Consider the following 8,885-nt stretch of genomic DNA (forward strand, 5'->3'; position numbering starts at 1 on the left):
AGCTGTGGATTTTTCTTATTTGGCCTTTATTATGTTGAGGTATGTTCTCTCTAAGCCTGCTTTGTTAAGAGTTCTTATAGATGTTGCACTTTGTCAAATGATTCTTCTGCATCTATTGAGATGATCATATGTTTTTTTATCCTGTCTTTCGTTAATGTGATGTACCACGCTGATTGACTTGCAAATACTGAACCACCCATGCATCCCTGAAATAAATCCCACTTGATCATGGTGAATGATTTTTTTAATGTATTGTTGGATTTGGTTTGATATTATTTTGTTGAGGATTTTTTTTTTAACGGTAGCATTAGGATTTATTAAGCTGTGCCTTAGTAAAGAGGATCACCCATGGTGTTCTTAATGCATAAAGCCAGGACACTCTGCCAATTCTTGAGCAATGACACCAAGAAATTGACAGCTAAGTGGATATTGTACATAAGGTCATCATCTATCATCTTCACATAGCCAATGGCCACTGCCAAACACAGCATCTTCTTCATCTGGAATTTGACTGTGGACTTTGCTTTGACTTTGGCCATCGTGTTCTCATTGTGGGTCAGCAAGGAAGGAATTTGCCAGGCCGGGGCCCAGTATACATTGGGTCTGCTTGATTAGAGATTCTGAAGCCAAGAAGGCATCATACTTCTTGGCCAGCTTCTTGACCAATTTCTTACTCTTGTTGAGTTTCCTCAGCACCTCTATATTCATGTGGGACATTATCCATATAGGCCACATGAGCCAAGCCACATTCTTGGCCTCATCACAGTGCTGCAGGTCCCCAGAACACACGGAGAATTGGGGTGGGGAGAGGAATTAAGCTTGACGATTCCTGAGGAGAGTTTGTCCTTTTGAGGATCATAGTACTTCTAGCCAATCTTCAGTTCAACCATCTCCAAAAACTTCCAGCCCATGCACTAGTTCCTATGCAGGACTTCTTGCACCACCTTATTAGAGAATGCCACCTTTGTTGGCTGTGGTAACTGGAGCTGCAATAACTGGAAAAGGAATTTGTTGAGAATTTTTTGCATCTATGTTCATCAGAAATACTGGCATGCAGTATCTTTGTAGTGTCTCTGTCTGGTTTGGTTATCAAGGTAATGCTGACCTTGTAGAAGCAATCTGAAAGCTTTCCTTCCTCTTCTATATTTTGTAGTAGTTTGAGAAAAACGGTATTAGCTCTTTTTTAAATGTTTGGTAGAATTTAACTGTGAGACCATCTGGTCCTGGGCTCATTTATTGGGAATTTTTTGATTACTGATTCAATTTTATTGCTAGCAATTGGTCTGTTCAAATTTTCTATTTCTTCCTGATTCGGCTTTGGAAAGTTATATGTTTCTAGGAATTGATCCATTTCTTCTAGGTTGTCCAATTACTTGGCATATAATTTTTCATAATATTCTCTTATAATCCTTTGTATTTGTGTAGTGTAAGTTGTTATTTCTCCTTCATTTCTGGTTTTATCTGAGTCCCCTCTCTTTCTTCTTTATGTGTTTGTCTAAAAGCTTATTAATTTTGCTTATCTTTTCAAGAACAAGCTCCTGGTTTCATTGTTCTATTCTATTGGGGTATTTTTAGTCTCTATTTCACTGATATCTGCTCTAATCTTTGCCATGGTTTTGGGCATTTACTGACTTTGGGCTTTGTTTTTTTCTCTCTCTAGCTCCTTCAGGTGTAAGGTTAGGATGTTTATTTGAGATTTTTCTTGTTTCTTGAGGTAAGTCTGTATGGCTACAGCCTCCCCTTAAAACCACTTTTGCTACATCCCAAAGATTTTGACCAATGTGTTTTCATTTTCACTTTTCTCCATGTATTTTTTAATTTCCTCTTTGATTTCTTGGTTAGATTCACTCATTTTTTAAAAAGATTTTATTTATTTATTTGAGAGAGAGAGAGAGCATGCACATGAGCAGGGGGGAGGAGCAGAGGGAGAGGGAAAAGTAGACTCTCCACTGAGCAAGGAGCCCAACGTGGGGCTCCATCCCAGGACCATGGGATCATGACCTGAGCCAAAGGCAGACACTTAACCAACTGAGACACCCAGGTGCCCCTAGATTCATTCATTCTTTAGTGACATATTGTTTAGCCTCCATGTATTTAGGTTCTTTTCAGATTTTTCCTGTGATTCATTTCTAGTTTCATACCACTGTGGTTAGAAAAGATACATGATATGATTTCAATCATTTTGAATTTATTGAGACTTGTTTTAGGCCTAACACATGATCTACTCTGGGGAATGTTTCGTGTACACTTGAAAAGAATGTGTAATCCACTGATTTTGGATGGAATGTTCTGAATATATCTGTTAGGTCCATCTGGTCTAATGTGGCATTCAATCCACTGTTTCCTTGTTGACTTTCTGTGTGGGCAATCTATCCATTGATGTAAACGGGGTGTTAAAGTCCCCTACTAGTATTGTATTACTGTTAATTTCTTCCTTTATGTCTGTTAATAGTTGCTTTATGTATTTAGATGCTCCACCAAAAAACTACTAGACTGATTAATGAATTCAGTAAAGTTGCAGGATATAAAGTCAATATGGAGAAATCTGTTACATTTCTATACACTAACAAGAAAGTAGCAGAAAGAGAAACTAAGAAAACAATCCCATTTAAAACTGCACCAAAAATAATAAAATACCTAGGAATAAACTTAACCAAGGAGAAAAGACCTATACTTCAAAAACTGTTGGAAGAAACTGAAGATAGCCCAAACAAATGGAAAGATATCCCATGCTCATGGATTGGAAGAACGTTTAATATTGGATTATTAAAATGCCCATACTACTCCAAGCAATCTACAGATTTAATGCAATCCTTAACAAAATACCAACATTTTTCACAGAACTTAAACAAAGAATACTAAAATGTATGGGACCAAAAAAGACCCCAAATAGCCAGAGCAATCTTAAAAAAGAAAAACAAAACAGGAGTTACTACAATACCAAATTTCAAGATACACTACAAAGTTGTAGTAATCAAGACAGTATGATACTGGCACAAAAACAGACTCAAAAATCAACAGAACAGAACAGAGAGCCCAAAAATAAACCCAAAATTATATGGTCAATTAATCTATAACAAAGGAGCAAGAATATACAATGGGGAAAAGACATTCTCTTCAACAAATAGTCTGGGAAAACTGGACAGCTATAGGCAAAAAAAAAGAAAAAAAGAAACTGGGCCACTTTCTTATACCATACACAAAAATAAACTCAAAATGAATTAAAGACCTAAATGTAAGGCCTGAAACCAGAAAACTCCTAGAAAAAACACAGGAAGTAATTACTTTGACATTAGCCTCTACCTAGGTCTCCTGAGGCAAGGGAAACAAGCTTTTACACAGTGAAGGAGGGCATCAATAAAACAATAAGGCAACCTACTAAATGGGAGAAGATATCTGCCACTGATATATCTGATAAGGGATTAATATCCAAAATATACAAAGAACTTATACAATTCAATACCAAAACAATAAATAATCTTATTAAAGATGGGCAGAGGATCTGAATGGACATTTTTCCAAAGAAGACATACAAATGGCCAACAGGTGCATGAAAAGATGCTCAACATCATCAAGGAAATACAAGTTAAAACCACAATGATAGCACTTTTCAACCATCAGGATGGCTAGAATCAAAAAGACAAGAAATAAGAAGTGTTAGTGAGGATGAGAAAAAGGAACCCTCATGCATTGTTCTTAGGAATGCAAACTGGTACAGCCACTGTGAGAAACACTATAGAGGTCCCTTAGAAAATTAAAAATAGAATTATCACATGATCCAATAATTCCACCACTGGATATTTACACAATAAAAGCAAAAACATTAATTTGAAAAGAGATATGCACCCTTATGTTTATTGTAGCATTATTTATAATAGCCAAGATACTAAAGCAACCCAGGTGTTCATCCATAGATGAATGGCTAAAGAACATGTGGTTTACACACTCACACTCACACATACACTCACATACACACACACAATGGAATATTACTCAGCCATACAGAAGACGTGAATAAATATTTTTCCAAACAAGACATGCAGATGGCTAACAGACACATGAAAAGGTGCTCAATGTCACCCATCATCAGGGAAATACAAATCAAAACTACAATGAGATATCACCTCACACTTGTCAGAATGGTTAAAATTATCACAGGAAACAATGGTGTTGGCGACGATGCGGAAAAAGGGGAACCCTCCTATGCTGCTAGTGGGAACACAACTGGTAAAACCACTCTGGAGAAGAGTATAGGGGTTCCTCAAAAAGTTAAAAACAGGGGCGCCTGGGTGGCACAGCAGTTAAGCGTCTGCCTTCGGCTCAGGGCGTGATCCCAGCGTTATGGGATCGAGCTCCACATCAGGCTCCTCCACTAGGAGCCTGCTTCTTCCTCTCCCACTCCCCCTGCTTGTGTTCCCTCTCTCGCTGGCTGTCTCTCTGTCGAATAAAAAAAAAAAAAAAAGTTAAAAACAGAACTACTTTACAACACAGCAATACTACCAAATACAAAAATACTGATATGAAGGGGCACACACCCTGATGTTTATGGCAGCATTACCAACAATAGCCAAACTATAGAAAGAGCCCAAATGTCCATCAACTGATGAATGGATAAAGAAAATGTGATATATATACACAATGAAATACTACTGAGCCATCAAAAAGAAAGAAACTTGCCATTTGCCCTGACATGGATGGAGCTAGAGTGAATTATGCTAAGCAAAACAAGCCAGAGAAAGACAATATGATTTCACTCACTTGCAGAATTTCAGAAACAAAACAAGTGAACAAACAAAAAAAAAGAAATAAAAAACCCAGACTCTTAAATACAGAGACCAAACTGGTGATTGTCAGAAAGGAGGTAGGGTGGGGAGATCGCTGAAATAGATAAAAAGGATTAAGAGTACACTTATTGTGAGGAGCACTGAAAATGTACAGAACTGTTGAATCATATGGTACATGTGAAACTAATATAACACTCTATGTTATTTATACTCCAATAAAAAGAATATAAACTATAAACTTCCAAAACAGTCTTCAAGACAGACTTCTGTATAACTTTTACATTAATTAAAAAAAAGAGTATAATGATAGTAGACTAAGGGGCGCCTGGGTGGTGCAGTTAGTTAAGTGTCCGACTCCTGGTTTCATCTCTGGCTGTGATCTCAGGGTCATGAGATTGAGCCCCATGTCAGGCTTCACACTCAGAGTGGCGTCTGCTTGAGATTTGCTTTCCCACTCCCTCTGTCCCTCCCACTCATGCTCTCTCTCTCTCTCAAATAAATAAATGAATAATTTTAAAAAATAATAACAGTAGATTAATGCTGAAAGAACTGCAAGACACAAAAATTCTCTGAGGCAGTACAAAGGGAAGCTCAAAATCAGAGGAGATAAAAAACAAGAACACTACAGGAGTGCGAAGCTTCTAGTGTTTACAATTTAAGAAATATTAAACAGAGTACAACTACTACCAAAAATTAACATGAATCCTCACATTAAAGGCCTATTTGCCTCAGTCCCTAATATCTGATAAAATATGTCTTTTAATAAAAAATTCAGAAATCATGATAAAGGCAAGAAAAAATAGGCTGAACAGGTATAGCAAGTATCAGAACCAGATTTAATAGATATTGGAATTATCAGACAGAGAATTTAAAATAACTGTAATTCATACATTAATGATTTAAATGGAAAAAAGACATTAAAGTATAAGCAGAAAGATGGAAACTCTAAAAAATAATCAAAAGGAAATTATAGAAATTAAACTTATAGTAGCAGAAATGATCAATGCCTTCACCAGGATCATCAGTAGACTTGAAATTGCTGAGTAAAGAATCAGTGAGCTTGAAGTTGGCCAACAGAATCTTCCCAAAATGAAATGCAAACAGAAAAAAATGAAAACAATACAGTCAAGAACTATGAAAAATAGCAAACTGTATAAAATAGTACATAATCAGCACACCAGAAAGAGAAAGAAATAATGGAACAGAAGAAATATTTGTAGTAATGATAGCTGAAAACTTTTTACAAGTTAAGGACAGACTCCAAACCTTAATTCTACAAAGCCCAGAGAACATGAAGCAGGAAAAATGCCAATACACACACACACACTTTCAAAGACGTTATATCCAAAATGGAGAAAGAGAAGAAAAAGAAAATCTTGAAAGATCCTAAAGAATAAAACAGCTAACCTGAAGAGGAACAAGGGTAAGGATTACAGTAGACTCCTTTAAGATCAGAAACCATGCATGGAAGAGGAGAATGGATCTAAATATTTTGAGTGTTGAAAGAAAAAAACATCACCAGTCTAGAATTCTGTCTAACAAAATCATCTTTCAAAATTGAAAGAGGAATAATTTCTCTGAAAAATAAGAACTGAGGGAATTCATCTCCAACAGACCAGCTGCGAAAGAGATGTTGAAAGAAATTCTACATAAAAAAAAAAAAGTTCTATATAAAGATAGACCTACATAAATAAAGAGGGTTGGAGAAAGAATAATAAAAATAAAACATTATTTTGCTTATACTTAATTGATTTAAAAGATAACTTTAAAGCAATAATAGTAACAACTTACTGCACAAATACAGCATATAGCATAGGGCTAAGTAAAATAAATGATAGCAATGTTACAAGATGACAGAATGGAATTGGGAATACCTTAATACTCATGAATTAGTATAGTGTTATTTGAAAGTAGGTTTAGATTAGCTAAAACTGCATACTGTAAATTTGAAGGCAATTGTTTTTTTGAAAAATCGGAGTGTAATTATTTTGATAAAAAAAAGGAGAGAGAATGAAATTATATACCAAAGAAGTCAGAAAAAGAAGAGGAAAAAAAAAAAACAGAATAAATGCAATGCATAAAAAACAATTACAAACAGTGAGTATTAAATCAAAATATATAAATAATAATTTAAATGGAAATAGTATAAATGCACCAATGAAAAGACAAAGAATGTCTGGGTAAATAAAATACAAGACCCAACAATTTGCTATCTACAAGATGAGCACTTTAAATATAAAGACACAGATTGGTTAAGGGTAAAGGGATGAAGATATTCAATGCTAAAACAAAAAAACAAAAAAACAAAAACAAACAAACACAAAAACACCAAAACCCTAGAGTAACTATTAATTTGAGACAAAGCTGACCATTAAAAATGGTGAGTTGTATCACAGATAAGATCAGCAGGGCATTACACAATGATATATCCTAAATATGTCAAAATATATGAGGAAAACATTTAACAATTTAAGAGAAATACACAAACTGAGCAATACAGTTGGAGATGTTAACATCCTTCTGTCACTAATGATGTGGGAAACAAAGGCAAAAGAAAAATTAAATTTCCTTACTACTCTCAGCCCATTCACAAGTCCTTGAAACAGGCAGACATTCCCCTAGAAACTCAGCTACCTGGATGTTAATACTTCACTAAGGGTAAAAATCAATCTTAGCCAATCCCCAGGATCCTGTAAATCTACTTTAACATATAAAAATTCCTTTGGAAATTTCCTTTATCTCTAAACCCTCCAAAATACATGTTAGCAATCATGCCCCAAGCATATGACCCACAGATCTACATCTAAAGGGTCTCTTGACTAAGGTTGTAGTAGACAGTAATAGATGACCTCTTCCTAACAATAGCTAGCCCCTCAAGGTCCTGGAAACCTTGTTTCTGAAACTCCTTAGAGACTTATGCTATCCCTAACCGCCTCCCAATTTGTAGGTATATAATTGCTACCCCTCACAACCCCAAAGCAGCTCTTTCTGCCCATGGGTCCTGTCCCTGTGCTTTAATAAAACCACCTATTTGCACCAAAGACGTCTCAAGAACTCTTTCTTGGCTGTAGGCTCTGGAACCCATCTTTCCTACATCAAGTAACTAACAGATCAAGCAGACAGAAAATCAGCAAGGATATAGATGACCTGAACAGCACTGTCAATCAATCTGACATAATTAATATTAGGGTAATAATACCGGCATCATATAATGAATTAGAAAATATCCCTCTGCTTTTATTTTCTGGAATAGATTATGGAGAATCTATATCATTTCTTTCTTTAATGTTTGGTATAATTTACTAGAGAAACCATCATGGCCTGGTGATGTCTTTTTTGGAAGGTTTTGATTATTGATTCAATATTTAAAATGAATACAGACTTATTAAAATGATTTATTTCTCTTTTTGTGGGTTTTGGTAGTTTGTATATTTCAAGGAATTTGTTCATCTTACGTAAGTTATCAAATTTGTGGGCATACAAATATTCCTTTATTACCCTTTGAATTTCCATGAAATGGCCTCTTTCATTTTTTTCTTTTTTATACTAATGATTTGTGTCTTCTTTTTTCTTGATTAGCCTTGCTCAAGGTTTATTAATTTAATTATCTTTTCATGGAAATAGCTTTTGATTTTTAAATTTACTATTTGCCTGCTTTCAATGTTATTAACATCTGCTCTTTTACTATTTCTTTTCTTCTGCTTTTTTTTTTTTTTTTTTAGGTTTTAAATTATTCTATTTTCCTAAGGTACAAGCTTAGGTTTTTGATTTTAGACATTTCTTTTTTTCTAACATATGCATTTAGTGCTATAAATTTTCATCTAAGCACTGCTTTCACCATATTCCACAGATTTTGATAAGTATTTTTTTTTAACTAGGCTCTACACCCAGCATGAAGCCCAATGCAGGGCTTGAACTCTGAGATCTAGACCTGAGCTGAGATCAAGAGGTGGGTGCTTAACAGACTGAGCCACCAGGGTGTCCTTGGTAAGTATTATTTTCATTTCCATTTAGTTCAAATATTCCAGTTTCTCTGAAGATTTCATTGACATATTGGTTATTTAGAAGTGTATTTTTTTTTTTAATTTTCAATATTTGGGG

General features: G+C 35.0%; 1 pseudogene; it reads right to left on the bottom strand.

Moving 5' to 3' along the window:
• Positions 1-329: 329 nt before the first annotated feature.
• On the bottom strand, positions 330-1,017 carry LOC103659929 (annotated as a pseudogene).
• Between the last annotated feature and the right edge of the window lie 7,868 nt (positions 1,018-8,885).

This window comes from Ursus maritimus, unplaced genomic scaffold (assembly GCF_017311325.1).
Source record: "Ursus maritimus isolate PB19 unplaced genomic scaffold, ASM1731132v1 scaffold_1, whole genome shotgun sequence".
Lineage (NCBI taxonomy): Eukaryota > Metazoa > Chordata > Mammalia > Carnivora > Ursidae > Ursus > Ursus maritimus.